Here is a 22,599-nt window from a genome sequence, read left to right on the forward strand (position 1 = left end):
CCTAGCGAAAGAAATATCCGATGCCAACGCCATCTATCGGGGAAGTCGGGAGATAGGCATGACGACAGCATGTGGCCTCTGAGATCAGAAGATTTCTGTTGAAGGTTGTTGTAGAGAGCTTGCACTGCTTGTCTGTTTCCTCGCAGATCAGCGGATATGGGATGTACAAATACAACGCGATTCCTGAGAGATCATACTAGGAACTACTCAATCGGTGCAGAGACATGCAGACACGGCAACACCAACGCGATTGCAGACGACGCGAAAAGGCGCGCGCGCGCGAAACACCAGCATGCATTGCGACCGGAACTAGTGCCTCCTGATTGGCTGTCGTCCACCGCTGCGCGCTAGACGCTTCCGGCGGCGGCGTTCGCCCGACGAAAATGTTTGGACAGGCAGATCGGCTGCGGACGGCAAATTTCTTGACGCCGGCCGTCGGACGTTCGCCGCCCGACGAAGTTCTTCGCTCGGACGCCGGTTATTCGCTCCATGTATTCCGGCCTTAACGCGCACCGACAGTGAACGCTTCGGTGGTCTCAGTACTACGACGCCTCGATGCCAGCATTCGAAGGGACGCTGGCATCAAGAAGCACTACCAACGCCACCTAGGTGGCGTTCACCGTACTCAGCACAGCGGAGCGTGGCCTCCGCAATTAGCTCTGAAAATGTTTCTGAAGTTGATCGCGGAGGCTGCAATTACGACGCGCTGTACGCGCTGATTTGACTCGGTGACGATTCAGTTACGTGCTTTGTCTTGCGCGTTGTATTAGTGTGTCAGTTACGTGCTTCGTCTTTCGCGTTGTGCTAGCGTGTGCAGCGTAGTGCAGCTTCCATATGCACGACGGTTGCTCATGGTCATCGACGTTGGTAGTCGTGATGGAGGAGACGTGCCACCAGGCGTCAGCGTGGGTGCATCAACGCCTAAGGGCGCTTTAGCCACAAAACACCAATAGACATTATATATCAATGTGCAATAAACATTACACTACTTCTGTGAAGACACGTTTCACTTTCGTGTTCTATACCGATTCCTATATAAGAGGGATCAACCACATTTTTTTTTCTTAGCGACACTGTCGGCAATATTTTGAAAGCACTTAAGAGTCCTGTTTGCTCCAGTGTTTCAAACACAGCAGTTTCCGACACCGCAGTTTCAAACACAACAGTTTCAAAATCTTGTATACTGTGTTTCACGATGCACACATCTGCCATTTCGGCATCCTTTTCGTTACGACGACGATGAGCGAAACGTTTCCGTAGAACACCCACTAACTCTGTTTTACGTATTCCTAGAGAGTTCGATCGTAAGGTTCTGTAGGAAAAGCAGTTCACTTCTTAACCAGCGGGTCAATCAGAAGATACTGAACTACACACGGTATGTTGCAATGGATATGCCTCTGAGTGGTACCTTGCAGCCTCCTCAGTGTTGCGAAGCTGTTCTCATTTCAGCGCACTGTAATATCGTCGACACATTTCTTTCCAAGCTAGGCCAACATGAGAGGAGTTGCTTCGCTCGACCTGTCGGCAGTGTATGCGGGATCTACCTAGTGCGGTTGCGAAGACGTGAAATGCACGATGTCAGGAACGCGGCCTTTCTTCCATGCGACTAACGGTGGAAAAAGCGAAGGAAAGAAACAAATATGAGCGACGGGCTTCGAAAACAGGTTGTCTGTGACCATGCGCCTCCATTTCGTCAAAGCTCTAGCTGAAAGTGTCGGGCTTAAGCATCTCTACATGAGAGCCCGGTAGACTGTGTCATGTCGCTTCTGTGTTGCCAATCAATAAAATTCATAGGGCAGTCTGATCCGCTTAATTAAATTGTGAATGGCCGCGCTGTGTGCCTTCGACTGGTTTAACGTTCGGCAATAATCCGATGAGTTAAAGTCGCTTTGCGCTAGACAGTTACCTGGCTTAGCCGCGCTATGTGGAGACGTCAAAATTTTACGAAGAAATGGCACATATATATATATATATATATATATATATATATATATATATATATATAGTCAGATGTACACCTTATTAGGTAAGAGATAGGTGAGTAGCATTTGTGGAGAGGGTCCCGCCGGGAACGCCTGTTGTCCCTTCAGCGATGAAGGCGATCGGTTACTGCTGAGCCTGCAGTGATGCGAGAGTTAATCAAGCAACCGTATTGGGTTAAGGGTTGGTAGGTGGATGTTGAGGGCGGGACTACTGTATGTGGGAGGGCCATTTGTATAACCGCCGCAACTGTGGCATCGTGGAGATGGTTCTTTCGCGAACTTGCTGAGGTGTAGACGTGTGGGAGAAAGAAGAGAGCCGGGCTAAGTTTCTCGAATAAGGATGCCGTGTGTGTGAGAAAGGCCAGGTTGTAGAGGAGGAAATGGGTGCCTGGCAACTCGGTAGGGCTGGCGAGAAATGGGAGAAAATTGAGAAGGCTCGCGAAAGTCGACAGCCTGGCGAAGAGTGTCACAAACGAGCCTATTGGTCCCGTTCATTCCTCGACACTCCAGCGGGACCAGGTATCCACGCGATATGAACAGGTGTGCAGAAGAATGTGTACTACAGAGGTAGGAAGTTCCCCACGCAATAGAAGGCTACAGGTGGCCATGGAGCTAGGTAAGGGGTGATCAGCGTAGTAGATCGGTGTAGTAGAAATTATGATTTAGATGAGTGTGGATGAAATTCGAATAGCAGAGGGTACAAGCCGGGGGGGGGGGGGGGGCGCAGAGTTGTGTATGCGCATTGGGGATCACGTTGCGAGGTCATAGCGCGATACGAAGTGCCACGCAGGATGGCAAAAGTGCGGTAGAAGTAGCGGAGGAGGGAAGCGGAGTGGCGGGGCAGCCAACACTGGCCAGTAGGTGGCGTCCTTCAGTGGTGGTGCGGATGCCAAGTTCCCGGTTGCGACGTGGAGTCAGGATAACCCTTATGTAGTGTTGCGGACGCCCTGCTGAGCTAGTCGTTTGTTGCTGGCACTAAAAAAAAAACGCTTTTCCTTCCGGTTAGTTTCAGGAATGATGTGCGCTGAGTTGAAGCAGAGTCAATTACAGCGAAAGCACAGCTCTAAAATGTAAGGCACCGAAGTGTTCGACACGAAATATATATTTGACGTTCGGTACGTGTGCACCTTCAGAAGTTGTCTTTGACGAAGAGCCTAAAACGATACCGCTGAGAAATTTGCTTTTCTAGCCCCGTCTTGCAGACAAATACGACAGAAGTGTCAAAGAAGACAAACGAGCACTTCAACAGCCTCTGTATCAGGCTGTAACCGTGAGCAGCTGCCTCGCTGCACATCTTGTGTCGCGACAATGCTCCACTTCCGTTAGCCGTTGTATATGAACGCGTTATCCCCTGGTACACGAAGCGCCGTCAATGCATCAGCAACACATGCACAAATGCTGCGAATGCTAAGAGGTAGAGATGTCCCTTTTTGAACCGGCAATTCCTTTTCTTTTTTCGCAGAGAATTGGAAGTGTCACCTCACTCTGGACTTCGCTGTACACTGAGCGGTACAAACAGTTTGTACATTTTCACTATCCGGTACACCTCACTTCAGCTCGATTTGTGGCCCGGCACTTTCACGAACCCATACTGCGATGTCCCGGTACTGTGGATACGTTTCGACTATTTGTGCCAGAAGTATCTGGGGGTCAATGCGAAGAAGGAAAGGGAAGCGTTCGACCTCTCCCAACGACCTCTCGTTTGCTCTACAAACGTGTTTTTTTTTTTTACATAGAAGTGCCCTTAAATGCTGGTAATTGACTGCAAGTCAATTAGTAATTGACTGAAAGTGCATTCGAAACCATCCACTACGCAAACGCCTTCTGAAATATTGCACCTTGGTAGATTCTGTGCATTGATTGAGTTTACAACACGGCACGGATTAAAACACAACGAAATTTTTCTATATAAACTTCGCTGACTGAATTCTGAGTCAAGAGTAACTAAAGGCCGCTGTCACATTGTAAAAGTTTTATGGTTAGACTGCATTGTTAAAGTGCATGGCAAGAAGCGTTCCGGGATTTCTCGACAAATTAGATTATACGATGAATACGGGCAGATGTCTCATATCAGGAAGAACACGTTTAGAAAAAATGCCAGCGTGCTATATACTAAAAGTTACAACATATTTTACTTACTGTTAACAAACAGCTGAATGATGTAATTATGAAACTTGATTAGTAGTTGGCGTCACGTGAAACATACACTAAGCAGTACGTGAAAAATAAGGAGGACGGCTACAGGTTAATCTGTTAGTTTATAGTTTTCGGCTGCTAAGGTGTGCACAATTTCGCACAGTTGCATTCATGCTCATCCTGTAAGAGTGGAAATGAAAAAAAAAAAAAGAATGGAAAGAATTGAGAATGACGTCATCCACCTGTCGAATGCGTATAATTTGGCGTTTCAGAACTTTCTTATTGTCGATTTTTACCGTCATCAATAGAAAGCTGTTTATTTATTTTAAATATTTAGTAAATAGAATGAAATACAGTAGCAGAAATAAATGCGTGAGAGGACTGCCTCTGCTTTAGTAATCTTAGCCTGGCTGCTCAACATATTTTCTCTAATTATTTCTTCTCCTTTTTCCCCCTTTTGAATAAGAAGTAGGAAAGCGTAAAATATAGCAGTTTCTTTTCTCTTTCTTTTTTTAGAGTGTACACGTTTTAGATAGAAGTAAACTTCCCTTTTATTTCCGCCATTTCCTCCCTTTTCAAAGGAGCAGAAGACAAAAAAGGCGGCTGCGTTTGTAGAGTTGCACAAACTATTTTAGTGCAGAAATGTCAAATAAATTTCGAACGCATATTATGTTAATTTGCCAAAGTGATGCAACATATACTTAAGTATTTTCAGTGTTCTGTCCCAATTGTCAATTAAGAGTCTTGATAGATAATAAGAAAGTTTACAAGACACGCAAGGGTGTAAACATCAGCTTAGATGTAATAATTGGTTGAGAGAGGGATAATGTTTATAAAAATATTTAAGGTTATGTTGCAAAAACAAAGGAAAACGGAAACGAGAAATATATACACAATAAGAATACAGTTATAAACAACATTTATATTGATTCCAATCCATCTCTTAGAAATATGGAGGCCTTGATATGTACAGTTACATATACTGGCATCAATGTGTGAAAATGAACACAAAAAATATCAACTAAACTGGACAACTAAAAATAAATTCTGAAACCTGATTTAAAGAAAGAAGCCCTTTCATTTGGACGTGTAGAGAGGGCGAAAGGGAGGGGGGGGAGAGGCAATAACTATTTTTTTTCTTTTTTTTTGACGCACTCCTGCGGTAGCGTCTTCCTGAGTGTCGACATTGGCGGACCGATCCGGCGGGTCCATAGAGTTCGTAGTCGGGAGTGAACACCCGTGTTTTCTCTTCTTACACGACGATTAATGTACTCTGGACGAACGCAAAGAACGCAGAACTTCTGTGAGGTAAGTGCTGTCTTCAATTCGCCTGCTTGTCTGACGTGTCCGTGCCGGTAGTGTTGTTGTCGCGCTGATCGCTATCAAGAGTGGCGGGCGCCCGCACATTGGTCAATAAGGCAACGCTCTTAATAGAAGTCCGTAAGACGGGGCGAGATTCAACAGTTCTATAGAGATTAAAAGCGAGTGGTCGGCTATGGCAAAGGCGTATATTAAAATGACAGTAACGCCTGGTGGTTCAGTATATATGCTTCAAATAAAAACCGCGTGCTGAGATATCAGTGCCTGCAAGCTAGGGCAGTGTACACACACAATCTTTGCATTGGTTACGATCACAAATAGAGGCCATAACTTTCCTTATCATTTTGTTTACTATGAAAACTCATCTATTCGTCATTATTTCAGCATAAATTGCTGTGGTATAAATGGTGACATAAGCTGGCACTTTAATAAAGTCGGAATAAATTGTAACATCAGAAGCGCTATAAAGTACAACTATTCATTCCAAACTGTTTAGCTCCTATTCCATAGGAGCTATCACGTAAATCTATTCCAAACTGTTTCCATTTATTTCTGCAATCAGCCCCCCCTCCACCAACCCCCCCCCCCCCCCCCTCCTTCTCCAAACCCGCCCACGATTGGTCAAACATTTTGCGGGTTTTCGGGCCAACCCCACTATGCCTGTCTGTCACGCGACGTCATGAAACTACGAAAACTCACCACGTCAAAGTGACGTTTACGCAACAAACATGCAATAATATGTCAAATAAAACTTTTTTTAAGGAATTGCCGGAGACTACCCCGTACCGGAAGGAATAAACGATGTCTGCCCAACGATCACTCTAGCACTGGCTATTCGAAGCTACCGGGGAGAACGAATTTATTTTCGTGTAGTATAAATTTGTACGTGGCAGTACAACACTGCGAAAGCCTTTCGTCGCGTATATGACGTCGCTCTGCCAACTATTCTTCACTTTGTATTTGTTTGAGTGTCATTTTTAATCTTCTGTAGCTTGGCGCCGCTATTTTCGACCAGCCACCGCAAGCTCAGCAAGCGGAAACGAGCCAATCGCAGACGCCTGCCCCACTTTCCTCATCCTGTTATCTGCTTTCACTGCGCTAGCTCGGTCGATACGACGCCCTCTCCATTTATGTGTGCTCCTCACCTCTTGTTAGGTGAGAAAAATTACGTAACAAAAACCTGTCAAGGTAGGCAATGCTATTCGCTTTGAAAGCAAACAAAACGGACCTTTTAAACTGGGTGTCCCAACTGTCATGCACCAAAATTTCAAAATATGCAATTGCCACGTAGCTGGGCAAAGCCAAGATAATGTTTTTTGCCATCGCTTGGAGATACTCAGAATATTTTTTTTTTGCATTCCGCTTAATTACATAAGTAGTCTTACACAATTAATAAACTTCTCAAATATGATAATTAGATTAAAAGTGTCATTGAGAAAATTGTAGAGCAACATGAAAAACTCCCGATACAGCTTTCTGTCGGTCAATACGTGCTACATAAAAGTGTTTTTCCGAGCCTGAAAGAAGCCCGCGATTACACGCAAAGTGCCTCGAGTGGCCAGTCGCGTGCCCTTACGCTGTAGAACCTCATTTCGGTCCCTATAAACAGCATATTAAGCCATAGTCATTCGATTTTCAAAGGGAAAGTTAACTGACGTCTTTCTCTATTGGTTCCTTGGAACGACTCTGTATAAACTATAGGTTTTTGGAAGGGACGACTTTCTTTTTTAATTTCATAATGCACTAGTAAAAATGTGAAGTAGCTAACTTTGCCTTTCCCTTTCTCAGTCCCAGATAGGGTATGAGAGCCGAGCCTGCTCGCTGCTTTTCCTATTGGATTGACGTAGAATTTACGAACCTAAACCTACGTCCACGAGTAAGAGTAAACGTACAGTGTTTCGTGTCTAAGTTACGCAAGGAAAGAATGGTGCTGCAATTGACTTTGCATGGCTCTATTGAGATATGGCCCTGGGGCCTCTATTACTGTTTTTAACATGGAGGAAAGAAACAAACAGGAGAGGCCCTGACGTCACGTTTTTGAAGCCGGAAGTGCAGCCATGTTGGTGTGCCATCTTCCTTTGCGCTTCCAATCAGCTCGCCGGAGCAGATGAGCGCGAACTTTGAACTTGCATCGTTACGAGCCGCCGGAAGTGACGCGCGTCAAAACAAAGGCTTCGAAACTTCTGTAGCAATTTTAGTGAAGCAGACGCGCTCCTGTGTTTTTTCGTGGCACGTTGAAGAAGACGACGAAGACCCGCGCCGTGATTGCTTGAGTGTATCTGTTGCTGGCTGACACTCACACTCACAGACCCAAAACACAACTTTGAAGCTTACACACCACACTCCAAAGTCAGCTTTTCTCGAGAACAAAAGTTGCTGCGGGAAAGACACCGGAAGAAAAATCTTATCTCACTTTTCAGAGACCGAGAGCAGCAGCCAGAGTGTCAGGAGCGCGGTTGCTATGGCAACGTTGACATTTGGGGTATCCGTCCCAGTGCTGCTTCGCGATAAACAGCACGTGACTTCCGCCACACTTTCTCCAATACGTCCGTGCTGGCCGGGGCCTCTCCTAGGTTTCCTTCCTCTATGGTTTTAAGGGTGCCTTAATGTAGTGCGCTTGCCCCGAAACATTTATTCATAACAGCAAAGTGTTCAAAAGTCCCAAACGATTCAAATTATTACGCAATTTTCAGCGAATGAGCCTACAACGACAGCTTACGAGTATTTGTCTCGCATACCTACATGCCCTTGTGCACAAATACATAATTTATGAGTAATTTAAGCTCATTTGTTTACTGTTACTGGTCCGCAAGGAGTCAGAATAGAACATTCAGTGGCTAAACTGATCTCTAATCACGCTATAAAACGAGCTCGGGATGAGAGATTACCTGCATAAAGTTTAAGAAGCCACGAGGGCGTTAGAAGCCAGAAGGACGAAGCTGAGCCAAGACAATTTACTGTCCTTCCTGCCATGAAAAGCCACGAAAAGCCTTTGCATACAAACTATTGCAACATTTATTTTTGTTCATCTTAGTGTGAAATGATATGGCTAAACTTATTATTCATCTGCAATTAACAGATTTCATTCGCAATCTTTTATAAATTTTGCCTGTAAAGAGTGCACCGCCCCACTAGGACAAACCGTGTGGCGAAGCCATGATTGTTCGGCTGAAGCAAGAGTTGGTTCGAATGGGTAAATATGCTATTGACTTAGGCATGCAGGTCAGTGATGCGGCTTTATTATTGCGATAGCAATTATATGGACACTCCAAAGAAGATTTCTGCCGTCGGCGTCGCCGTCGCCGTCACCGTGAGGTTCCGTATGACGTCAACGGCGATGAAATCGTCGCCGCGCTCCGGACGCTGTATGTGCGAGTGAAAGGAAATCAGGGACGCGCGTTTTCACGGGGAGCGAACGCACGTCGGAGAGCAAACGCGCGTTCTGAGCCGTGATCCCTGAAAGGCTGCAGAATTAAGCGTCTCTTTCCTCCTGTCCATATATAGAGAGCAAGCGCAACTTTTTCCGTCGCGCGAAAAGATGTGGGGGGACGGGAGGGAGGAAGGGGAGGCGACGTTTAGCTGCGACACCAAATACGTATTTATATAAAAACGCCGCGCGCGTTCGGTGCGAACGCGGGCAAAACGCCGACGGCGTCGACAACAGTTCTGCGCGTTGCTGGTGTTGCTGCATGTCCAAGTTTATACAGCTGATAAAACTACTATCCGTACTCCGTATAGCTCTCTACTAATTTGCTATCACAGTTGGTGTTTCGCCTTTCGGGTGAAACTGCTGACAAATTTTTAAACTTAAGAACAGATTGTGAGAGAAAGTTGGTGGATATTTGTAAAGCCATTCAGTTCTGCATTGCAGATGAACGATAACATTTTCCGGAGGACAACAGAAAGGCAGTCAGATACTATTTATGTAAGAATACAAAGCAAGATTACAAATGGGAAGTATAATTAACGCTTAAAGGCAAACTGGTTTGGTTGTCTTTTTATACATATAAACCGGTGATTATTTTCAGCCCCACCTTAGATTTTTCAGCTGGGAAACACGTTTCACTTTTTTAACTAAACCTGCAGTTTTCAGAGAAATCAAAACACATATCTCTAAACCATAAAACATGTGCCCATTGTTCTGGCCTCCTCCAAGACTGACCTTATTGACGAAAATTATGTGCTATTCGAAGGGTAGAAATGCGAGGGACTTTGCCGCCAAGAACACAAGGGGTGGTGTTGTAGCTTTAAGTTCATTATAGTTCATTATAGTTCATTATAGCATTTCGCATGTCGTCTTACAAAATTATTCTTAAGTCGCAGGCAATCCTGAGTGTCTGACAATATCCGATAGTATTTTTGCTGTTGTACTACTGTACCGCATTTTAGCTGGCGCCTTTCGTCTGGGCTGTTCATTTAAAAACTTAACAATACCTACTGCATTCATGTGATTTCACCCATAATTTCCTTGAATTGTTTACTCGGCTTACTTAACAGTGTCGCTAGCGCATTAAACCATTTAGTACTACTCAGCAAGACGCTGGTTGACCATTCCCTCCCCAGGTGTCTACAATAGCGATGCATTGTGCCGATAGTTCTTGCCATGCAGTGGAGACATGTTGCCGTTTCACGTTACTGGGAAAATTGTCACCCACCACTGAAGTAATTTGGTTGATCTTTGTCATGATTTCTGCTTTGTGTTACGCCCACCAGTGCCAAAGAATGAAGCGCTAATGATAACTATACAATTGATACACACTTGTAGAAGCTTGTGTCAGCGTATACACCCCGCGGAGATAGCTGGTGTCAGTTACTGCCAATGAAGCAGACATGTGACTCACAGACGTCGGTGGAAGGCAGCACGGTCACATCGTCGTCAGACACCCATGCGGTGAGTGAGACGTACTCCCGCGCCGCCGGCGGTACCAGGCAGCGCAGCATGGCCACACCCCCAACGCTGGCCACGCTGTCGGTTACTGACACCTCCAACGGGGTCCGCACCACTGTAACGACAAAGTGAAAGGGAGAAAGTGTAAGCAGCACTCAAAGAAAGACGTCGAGCATCGCTATTACATGATCGTGTTCATCCATGCTCGGCGTAATTGCAGGAGCCTAGACTGCGTTTTCTGCGCCAAAAGCGAAGATAAACGCTGCTACCTGAACGCAGTGCCATCAAAACCGAATAACTCATGCATGCCCATCAGCCTGCACGATACTGCAGCGAATGGTATCATCAGATTTTCTTAATGATTAAAAGAAATTAGGCCGAGGTTACAGTATTCCCGGATTGGGTTCTCGTAAATTCACTAAATTCGACTCTAACTTCCTCAAAAATGAGGCTTTGCGCGGGCTTGAAACTCCCATACGCAAAATTTTGGATACTTGCGATGACTCGTCTTTGCACAACGCGATCCAGATGTCTTTCTTCCTAAGTGAACATTACTTACATTTTTGTGTTCAGCTGTTGATTCTATTGGAACAGCTTCAATCCGTGAACTTCCTGGTTTTCAAATATGCGTGGGAGTGCGCGACAAAACTAATGCAGGAGAAGACTATGTTCACAGAAAATGCTTCAAGGTGTAAAAACAAGAGCGAGCCTTTTTGTGTACGTCAGGGGGACGTTTTGAATAGCGATGTACTAAGTGTAATTCACAGGAGCAATTTGAGATCACCTAAAATAAAAAAAGTAAATAATCATTCCTGGCTGACTTTTTCGCGTAAAAAACCGGGGCACTTTCCCTACGCTCGTTTCTCGGCAATAAAGATTTCTTAACGGCTGTATCGGAGTAGTACAATGTCGTTGAAATCGGCCGCTTTCCTACAACAGTCAAGGCTCAACATGGATCACGTCGGCCATATCTCAGAGCAGCGGCCGTTACAAAGTTCTGGCTGGTTCAACTGAAAATGGGAACCAATGTTAAGCCATCAGGCGATGGTGTTTACGACACATAGTGAGCCTTAACCAGATGGACGAAGCTGAGCCCGTTCAAGGGTTTCTTATTGTTTGATGTTAAGCCATCAGGCGATGGTGTTTACGACACATAGTGAGCCCGTTCAAGGGTTTCTTATTGTTTGATGTGTGCAAATTAAAGGAACCACCATAGCACGCATCTTCTTCCTTCCGCTAAATTTCTAGTTTTTACGTTGGGTGACTGGTTGTGGAAACTTGTCACTAAGACATTGCCACACCAATATTTGGCGTCTATATATCTCTTTCGGAAATTTAAACTTAAATTTAATTATGGGGTTTTACGTGCCAGAACCACGATCTGATCATGAGGCATGCCGTAGTGGGGGACTCCGGAATAACTTGGACCACCTAGGGTTCTTTAACGTGCACCTAACGTGCACACGGGTGTTTCCGCATTTCGCCCCCATCGAAATGCGGCCGCCGTGGCCGGGATTCGATCCCGTGACCTCGCGCTTAGCAGCCCAACACCATAGCCACTAAGCAACCACGACGGGTCACTTTCGGAATGTGATGGATAATTTTGAGGAACAACAAAAATAAAAACACAGGCAAGAAACGCCTAATCAGGAGAGCTTCTTCCTTGGTTCTTGCAGAGCACTTAAGCTTCAGCGCTTAAGTGCTCTGCATGAATTCACAATAACCATTTTGAACGTCGTTAAACTTTGTCTGCGACACGAAGCAGGAACGCAGGACTGCCTTCGCTCTACACACAATTTATGCCGATTACGGTAAGTGAAATCCTTTTATGGCACTTGGTAAGTAGCTTTAGCACGAACCTGTCTGTAGCTCACGTAGACGTACTAATGCCTGAACCTTGCTCCCATCGCTTGAGCGACTGGAGGAAAGAGTGGCGCTAATGGTGGGGACCAAATTAAGAATGAGCCAGTGTCTAAGGGGCTGTGCGTGCTTCCAGATCTGTCCGTCATCCTCCCAAACTACAGCTGAGGCCTTTGTTGCTAGTTCTCCAGTGCGCACAAAAATACAGCGGCCACAAGAGAGAGAGAGAGAAAGAAAGATATACTCTCCTTGAGGTTGAATGAAGCCCCCTCCGCCATGCGTCCTAAGACAATATCTACGTAAAGGTCGACTGTTGGCACGAAGGCACGCGTTTGACGCGGTATGTTTTAAGAAGAAATGCAATAAACGGCTTCGTTACGTGCACCGACTATAAAAAAGAGATGCATTCCCGCGAGAGATCGAAGCCTAAATAAATCGCGCCCCGCTACCAAACCGAATAACGTGGATTCGCTGCCTGGTGCATTTCGATGATCGCGGGGAGCGAAATAAGGCATACGCTGAGGTTTTTCTCTTGCGTCGAACAGTCCCAACTGTGCCTTGAACAGCACAGTTGGCAAAGCCTTGAACGAAGTTGCGAACACGCACATCTGCAGGTATCCGGTGTGGTAGCCGATCGCGCCGCCGATTTCAGCACTTTTTTTGTCAGAGAACCTGTATCTGCTTAACGCTTAAGAGATCTGTGCGTGCTCTAACGCACTGTGTGGTAAAATGTATCAACTTCGTTTCACTCTCTTCAGTACAAGACACTACTGTTCGTTAATGAAGCTGAGTAGAAACTGGAAAGGTCTGGCTTAGCAATCAGTTTTCTTCTTTTTGAGACTGGGAACAAGTGCGCAGAACTTTCTAATGAAAGCTAGACTTGAACTCTAACATTAAGAAAATTTTTATTTAAATGTACGTCAACAAATGTTATCGTATTTTTTCTTGCAAAGATGTTTTAAAAACGTTGGAACACTTCTTTGGAAGTATTACACGCTCACCTTCCTTATTGCAAATAACAAACAGGCGCTTCTTTTCGATGGTGATACTCAAGATCGTATCTCTAGAACAGTGAAGTGTGTGCAAGCTTTATCTCTCCAAGAGAATACATCTGAATTCTGAGAAGACCAGCCACAGGGTATCACAGTGTCCATCACTAGATGCAGCGAAAGTCCCAGCTGCGCGTCAGTGGAAGCCTTCAGCACATTTGGGTGCATAAGAACATCTGCAAATACGCAGCCAAGTGCTTATCAAAGCTTGTTCGAGGACGAAGCAATCTGACAATTTTGAGCGAACATTCACAAGGAATACCACGCGATTGATTTTTCGACTTATGTTTATGGTGTGAAAGATAAAACAGACGGAATGCACTCCTGTATTATTATGACCCAACAGCCATGATTGTTGCGCTTTAGGTCATAAATAATACAGGAGTGCATTCCGTCTGTTTTATTTTCCTTGTGTCGCAAACAAAAAAGAAACAAAAGAAAGAAAGCAAACACGAGAGATTTTTTTTTTTGGCTTGTGTTCGTTGTTTTCATCTCTACACAAGAGTAACAGTGTAGAGGACGCTGGGGGCAAGGGTATTGTTAACGTATGGTAATTAGCACGACGAAAGTGAAGGTAATTAGTCCCACACATGGCGTTCTATGTGCAACCAGGGAGAGTGAAACGGAATGACCGTATCGTCAGATAGCTCATCAACAATACGCTATAGGACTTGGCACTGCATTAACAACACCTAAGCACGTAAAGAAACCAGCCACATGTAGCGGTTACAGAAGCCCGCAGCGTAACTTGCACCACCCTCAGTGGCACAGTTGGCATCCATAAATTGCGTAGATAATAGGCTCGTCGTTTACAGCATTGTGTTTTATGCCGGCTATGCATACAATGGGACGCAAGTATAAGAAGATCGTAGGTGCTGGTCAAAAGTATGGTCGTGTTTCTCCCACCGCTTGCACCTCTTTGCAACAATCTTATCATAGCACCGAGAAATGGGCGAAGATGTGGGAGTGGCCTTCCAGTTACCTGAACTTTCATGTCTACTCAGTCACGGTCTCGTAAGAATGCGTTACGCATGCTTGAGCCTCGACTAGACATTTGTAAGGAAGAATTCATAAAAGCCGCTGTGGCCTGCCGCCTGGGTGTGAACGTTGCGAAAGTGGCGTTGCGATGCTCTCCTGATTGTAGCGAGCTGACTCAGGCGTAAGGTGCCGCTTTTGCACGAGGGGTTGCACCATGTGGAAACACACAACCGCGAGATCGGAACGCTTCACGGTTTTGTTCCGATCGACAGCTGCCATCTGAGCCGTAGCTGGAATTAACTGGGACTTAGTGAAAAATGCGATATTCGCTTTGTTTTCATGTGTTCTTATTAGGCGGGTGTGTTTGCAGCATTAACATGACTTAGGTTCTCAGAGATTTTCATACCTCGTGCCTGAACAATGTTGGCTTATAGAGGGGTCGAAATGATGAAGTAGAAACTGGGATAAAGAAACGTAACTTATTGTCGTGCAATAAACTATAGACACTGAAGTTTCAGTAATGCATGCCATCTGTCATTCGGTGTAGAAAATTTTGGCATCGAATTCAAGAAATAGGTTCTGTGACTTTGGCTTTTTGTTAATCATAAATTTAACCTCAGAACATCATTATTGAGTGGATTACACCTAACTGTAGGAAATTTACGCCAAACAGGACTGGTGCACAACCACAACAATAGCGCGCAGCAGCAGCTATAAATATTGGAAATGATCGGTGCCTTTAACATCAATGTGCAAAAATGCTACAAAGAGAACCAGCTTGGTTCCTGAGAAGCTTAACATCTTTCAGATAAAAAAAAAGAAAAAGGTCTGTGCGAAAATATGTATGCTGGCTAAACCGAAAAGCCCAGTACCTGATGAGCACCGAGCAAGCTTCACCACCACCACGACCGACTGAAAGACAGGCGCGTTCGCATCCCCGTTTTCGCCACGAGCATTCATTTTCCGAGTGATTCGCGAAGTAGCTGAAGAATCACAATGAGTTTAAATACACTCGAGAAAGCACGCAGCTATATACCCGTACCTTATTGCGTTAAATCTCCCTTCCTGACTGATATCCTTGAAAGAGCGCGTGCACGAGTCAGGAGAAGATTAGGACATTGTTCATCTCTGTGTAACTTGGATATCGCATCATTTCTGCAGTGATCTCCGACGGGAGAACACGCGCACGTGGTGAGAATACAGGATCACGTCCAGCTCCCTCTCAAGTCGTCTCACACGAATATCTCGTTTTGTAATATGGGTCTCAAGTATGCGTTCCGTCTTGATTCGCGGAATAGCCGTGTATCACTGTACACTGTCCTGCGACCCACCAAGCGGCACGCAGGCAGGCATATCTTTGGCTATATTTCTGTCGCATCACCTCTCCAGCCATCTGGTGTGGCAAGAGCGACGTGGATTAAGAGCTGATCTCGAAACGACTGCTCCGCTTTCCCGTAATCCCATAATGGCGAAGCAGACAGCACCGCCATTATGGCGCAAGTGGGCATTTGTCTTCGCAAAAATGTATTTCTCCTCAGCAGCCGTTGAAGCTTTGGCTAAAAGAAGATGCGTACTTCCCCACGTGTCCAAAGCAACGCACTTTCAACCGAGGTCCCGAAATATTTAGCTGGATAAACACTTCCTTCCATTAGCAGCTAGTGCTTGAATAACCAGGACTATCAACGTAACAGTATCCCCAGTAATGGATAGGAAGCGCAAAGTTCTCCTATTGCCATAGATACATCGTTAATATTGACAATAAAGCTATTGGCAAGGCAGAACAGAATGACGCAGATACAGGTGAACACACACGCAGACGCTGTACAGCAAACTAAGTTTATTCATCTGCGTCCTAAGTGTTCACTTGTGAAAGCGCTCTTGTCTTCTACGTTGCAGAAAGTTTATTTGTCATCAATACACCAACTAGATCAGATTAAGCTACTTGTGACCATCTATTGTACACAATAAACGTCAACAAACTTAGTTAATCAATGACGTGTGGCTTTCTTTCAGTACTGGAATCCCTCCGAAGGCATTTTTACCTAAAAGCGAGCCTCTAAAATGGAAGTGCTGTGTATTAGATTGTATAAATTACATTATGGGGTTTTACGTGCCAAAACCACGATCTGATTATGAGGCACGCCGTAGTGGGGGACTCCGGAAATTTGGACCCCCTGGGGTTCTTTAACGTGCACCTAAATCTAATTACACGGGTGTTTTCGCATTTCGCCCCCATCGGTATTAGATTGTGCGCGATAAGCACTGATCAATCCAGTAAGTGAAATGACTTGCTACAAATGGGGAACAGGTGTAAGAGGCACCATTCAATGCTACGGCCGTCGCCCTTGGTTAGCGCTATCGGCGTCTACGAGTTGTTTCTTGGTAAAGTGGGTCGAAGTAATCCCAGTAAGCAGGGCTTACTTCGTCTGCGTCTGGGGAAGCTCGTCGCGTTTCGCCTACTTGCCTGTCTACAGCTTATCGACCCAATGTGACAATACATATCTAGAGTTTTCAATGCACCAGTTCTCGCTTACAACTGTTTCTTATTTCCCGACATCAATTATTATTATTATTATTATTATTATTATTATTATTATTATTATTATTATTATTATTATTATTATTATTATTATTATTATTATTATTATTATTATTATTCTATTCATGTTCGCCTTTAAGGTACCCAAGATCAATGTGTTACCTCGGCAAAGGCGATAAAAAATCTGGTAAAAGCAACATCGAAAATCAAGCGAGACAAGAACATATAAAGTGTATACACTACATGTACTGAGAAACACACACACACACCCACACACATACAAACACACACGAACAAACAGCAAGGACGTTGAATCGTAACACAGTAATAAAAGAAAGAAGGAGTAACCATTGAAATAATCGAAAAGCATATTGTAGTCGGGGTTAGAACAGAGACCGAGCAGGCAAGGAATATTAAATTAACCAACATAGCTATACTGATCAACAAAACTAATTCAAACAAAATAGGGGGGGGGGGGGGGCATAAAGGTAAAACAAGCAATAAAAACGAGCGGTACTACACTACACCTTTAAGGGCAGATGTGAGCTAGACAAATTAAATGCAAAATATAGGCAAAACAGCGGGATTAACATCCGGTATCACGATTATCTTCTGCTTGTTCTAACGAACCACTCTAACATGCTAAAAGCTTTCCGAATTCAGCGCCAGAACGTCTTACTGCAGCGTTCTGCACGTTTTAACGTTGTGCTTCTCACGGTATCGACAACTCACCGTTACTCCCTGTTCCTTTGCAACACATTTGGATACACTAAGTTAGTCGCGCAATGTTTACTACCGGCCGGGGCTCAAAAATAAGAAAGATTAAGTTCCATGGGCATCCGTGCGAAGGAAGCGGAGAATCATGAAGATGCAAAAGATATCTGCTCGAAGCAAGTCAAGGGTTCGAGTCATAAATATCCGCCGCCAAGCGACAGGTGACTGCCTATGTGGTGCCTCATGCAGAGGCCCCGATGCCAGCGAATGCAAGGCCCGTGCGAGCGCATTACTCACGCGACGAAAACTTTCATTCGGTCGCGTCTGATCCGCTCGATAGAACCGAGGCAACTTTCGCGTTTTTTTATTTCTTTGTATTTTTGTTTTAATCTCGTCACCGAGACAACGCCAATTGCGCCCGACCGTCCCTGCGCTGCGACAGCATCGCCCGTGGCACGCAGAAGGGCGCGCTGCTGGCGTGCTAGTCGGATTGCGGCAGCGACGTAATATCAGTGATGCTACGGGGCGCGCTGGGTTCAATTAGGAAACCGGCTGCGGCACCACGCTCTGCACCGAAAAAAAAAAAAAAAAAAACGCCACCAGTGTGAAGTGCGCGCGATACGCCGCGTTCTCACGCCAACTCACTTCCGCTGCTTTTCTATTCTTTGCCTCACACTGAATCCTCGCCTCTCGCTCATAGAAACGCAGAGGATTAATGGGATAAACAGACACAGTCCTCCGATCTGAGACCATCTAGCTGCACAACGGAGACTACTACTGCGAGTTTCTGCAACTTGCACGTGCACGTGAGCGCACAAAGTTTGAGCAACGCGCCCTCAATAACACAGAGAAACTGTGCTTGGCTATTTTATTTGCATTCCTTAGCCTTTTCTCTACTGTTAACACTTTAGTTTCAGATGCGCCACTCTATAAAACTCCTCCTACTTGCTTTGTGTGCATCCGTGTTTAAACTGTTGGGTACTTAAATATTTCGTCTATAGGGTTCGCGCGCACGCAAAAAGAGCACTTCAGGGCATTTCTACAGTAGACAGTATTCTTGCTGACGTATTTGTATATGCCGGGTGATCCTTTTTATTGAGAACTGATTTTGATAAGAAATCTTAACTGATACGTTGACACTTCCTTTGATATTCGTTCATTCAGCCCGGCGGAGGAGACTGCGTGGCCGAGTAGACGGCCCAGTTCGCTCGCTAATTAACTACAATTGCTTTGCTTAATTTTTTATTGCTGCCATGTCGCAATGAAAGCATTGCAGGAGGGCGCCAGGGGAGGCAAATAAGCACTTTAAGCTATATTAAGAGGGCCATATCCGTCGTTAAGATATTCGTTGGCGAAAATTCTCCTTTTTCCCGCTTGCATTCCGAAACTGGGCGCACAAAGAGCGCCGGAAGCACTTTCTTTACGCCTATGGGTCCACGTCGCTTACAGCATAGAGATTCTTATAAACTTTACTAGAAAGAAATTGTGACATTGGTGTCCATCGGAAGCTGCAAGCATTCAGCGAGCATGGGAATGATAGTTAGTACATCGATTTACCTAGGTTTGAGCTTTTTTGCTTCAAAGAGCTTCGTGACTTTGCAAACTGATCATTTGAAGAAAAGTTTGCCGCATAACTCCAACAACCCGCAATAATTATGCCTCTGTGGAGAGTCCTCTCGCTTTCTGCGTTTAAAAAGATAGGATTGCTTTCAGATCTGGGCCTGTGAAGGCCGATAAAGCGTATAGTAAATAAAGCTCCAAGAACGTCTGAAGTCACACGCACGAGGATAATACATATCCATGCACTAACCATCGTTCCCGCGGTAGTTGAACGATCACAGCGCCAGAGTTTCCCCTATTGACTTTAGTAAGAAACACTATCGCCTGCGCCTCGAGCGCTCGACGACAATTGTGTGCCTGAGCAGGCCATCAAAGTGATCTGTTTTGCGTCACGAAAGCATCGAATATAAAGCGACTTTAGTCGAATAGCGTTGGTAGCGCTTCCGCGGCTCCTTGTGCGCCTTGTTTTGGAATCGGAGGACAATATGGCGTACTTTTGTTCACAAATATCTCAACAACAGACGGCGCTTTTTAAAATGCTTAACTTGGTCTCCCTTCTGGTGACGCCCGTTGGAATACTGTCGTTACAACATGGGCCCGAAAATCTTTTAGTGGAAAGTAAATAACGAACTTTAGTTATTAAACAAACTACGAAGAGAGAGAGAGAGAGAGCAATCGAGAGAGGAAAGGCAGGGAGGTTAACCAGAAGTCAGTTTCCGGTTTGCTACCCTACACTGGGGTAACAAACAACGAAGGTTACTTGATCAGGTATAGTGTCCGCCGCGCTGAAAAGACGAATAGTGCGGAGGAGCACGCTCACCTCGGTTAAATTTTATTTAAAAGTTTCCGTTAAAAAAATATCACCCCGTATTTTTATACACACGTTGCACTGGTCAGGGACGCATTCTTTACAACGGCACCTGTATGGTGTCTCCTGTTTAATAGCCCACATTGCACAACCGGCACGCGAATTGCTTTATTTTTTTTTTCGTTTAATTTCATGTAAAACTAGTTCCATGAACTGCCACATTACGGATCATACCAGTTTGTTTACGTCGTCAAGTTAAATGTAGCGCAATGCATTCGAAAACACACGCCTTTTAAGCAGTCACGCTTCTTCTGCAGACTGAATCAGACATTTGGCCGGTCGTACAAGTACAGCTTTACAGGACTTCCAAGAGCCTCCACGAATGCGGTAGTTTACGTATCTACCATGCAGCAATCGTCACTCGCCTTCCGCGCTTTTTTCTTTCTTTTTTTGGCTACCCATCGATAGTTGCCAATATACGTTAAATGCATCGTGCCTGGTCAATTAAACAGCACTGCCATAATGCAGAGTCTCTTCATCCATCGGCCATTCCTGAATCAAATGTCTCAATTCAAAAATCTCAACTCGTACTGCGCACATGTTTTCCCATATGATATTGAAGTCCTGGGAACGTTAATGCTTCCATGGAGAGGAGTTGTTCAGCAGCCAAGGTAATATATATTGAGAACAAACATACTTCGCTATCATGACTCCGATGAAAAGCTATTGCACTGGCACGGTACCTGCAGCCTGTGAGCTTAGTGTGTGCAACGCCCATTGCGTATTATAGCTTTATACAAAAGAGTTTTAGCCCTATGCGGAGTTGTCCCTGGAATGGGAATGCAAGTTACAAATTATCTAATCAGCCACATCTAGTCACATCATATTGATGCACGCCCATGAAAAATTAGCACACAAGCTTTTATACAAAGATATTGCAGTCGTAACACAACGCACAAAAGTTTACAAACATCGGGCTTACACTGAAACGCTATAGGCGTACCCTTTCGTGCGCGGTCGTGACAATAAAGCCCATCCGAATTCTTCTGCGTGGCTGAACCTGTGCCGAATGTTGCCATCTGATGACTGCAGTCGAAAGGTGACTTTAGAGCATCGCGTTTCTGCAGCAGCGCTAGGTAGAATCCCCATGAAAACGCGCTAAGGTGCTAACGAAATCTTGACTTTCATACTGCATGCGAGCACTGCAGAGGAAAATATCCAATGAAACAGGAGTCACTCCCGGAGAAAGGGACTCGGAGACGACGAAACTTTAGGCGAGTTAAAAAAAAACGAAAAAAAAAAAAAAACCGAGAGAAGGCTGGAAAGGTGCGCGAAGTTGGTAGCGTTTTCTTCCGCTCTCGCAGCTAGGCTGGGGAGTAATGAAGGAACTCGAGATTTATGACGCGGCGGTGCACCTGGTTGCTGCCGCGAAGAAACAGGAAGGCATGCGCAGAAAAAATAATCAACGGGAATGGAACTGGCGCTTGGCGGCCACTACAGCCGAAAGGTGGGCGTGAAACAAAGTCAGCAAGCCGCATGTCGACAGACAAATGAAGCGGCGAAAAGTCGGCACCCCTGCTAGCTGCGGGAACAAGTTCGCACTGCCGCCTCGCGGAATGCAAGGGGGGGGGGGGGGGGGGGGGGAATCGCGGAAGCCTGCAAAAAAAGCAATAAACGGACAAACAGAGGGAGAAGAAGAAAAAAAAATGCTTTTTCCACCTCATCTGCACCAGGCAATATCGGAAAGGCGGCGATATGAGAAGCGCCGCGGTTGACGCTAAGCGAGTGAACAAACAGCGCACGGAGATGGAGCGCACGTGGAAATTTTCGAGCAGACAGCTCCGATCCTTACAAGGCAGCAAGGAACAGAGTGAGCGAAAAAAATAGTTTTAAGAAAAGAGCGAAGAAGAAAAGAAACGTAAGAAAGAGAGAGACGTACACGGCCGCCAGTCAGAGCGCTTCATCATAATACGTTTGATTTATGCCGTCTGCCTCCGGCTGCAGCACGTCGGCGAGGCAGTTCCCACTTGGTGCCTTTAGCGCATGTTTTTCCTCCCGACTCCCCGATCGGACAGCTTTCTTACGGCAGCCTCTTCGCCAAAGCTCCCGCCGCAGGGAAGAAGGGCAGAAATAGGAAAAATAGAACGCGGTACTGCCAGTGGCGCGCGCACGCAAACAGAGAAACCATGGTGCAGCATAGAAGCCACGAAACTCGCCGTAGAACGCCTGTCGCCGTCGCGCCCTCCACATGCGTCCCACCCGCTCTTCTGAAGCGTTCCGTGGTCCTATGTATAGGTGTTGCCCCGACACCGCCACGCGTCAGCGGAGGGAGAGGGGGGGGAGAGGGAGGTGTTGCGCGGGCGTCACGCACCGGGGTTCGCTGCGCGTCACGGTGCTACTACGCAAGGCAAAGTGCTCCTCGCAACCGCGCCCGACGTCCGGCGTGGGCACCCAGTGCGGTGCAAGCGCTTCATTTTGCAAACTAAACCGCAAGTGTTGAATATCGTGCGATCTTTTAGAGCCCTGCGGCAAAGTATAGGCAAACTATGCAGGTTGCGAGAAGCGCCCAAAGAGAAGCGGGACTGACATCGGGGTGGTTTTAACTTCGGACGCCCGCACTCCTGCACTTGCGCGTGGTAATCTGAACGCACGGTGCTTTAGCCATTGCGTTGTTGTAATTAATTCTGCATATTGCTATGTGGACAAAGCCTCTAGCTGTCACACATAGATGTAGATGTAGATCGTAGATGGTAGTGGCACATACC

The 22,599-nt window shown here is 45.7% G+C and overlaps 1 pseudogene; it reads right to left on the reverse strand.

Moving 5' to 3' along the window:
• Positions 1-22,599, reverse strand: part of LOC119430888 (Down syndrome cell adhesion molecule-like protein Dscam2) — a 552,287-nt pseudogene that overhangs the window by 242,945 nt on the left and 286,743 nt on the right.

Source organism: Dermacentor silvarum, chromosome 1 (assembly GCF_013339745.2).
Source record: "Dermacentor silvarum isolate Dsil-2018 chromosome 1, BIME_Dsil_1.4, whole genome shotgun sequence".
Taxonomy (NCBI): Eukaryota; Metazoa; Arthropoda; class Arachnida; order Ixodida; family Ixodidae; genus Dermacentor; species Dermacentor silvarum.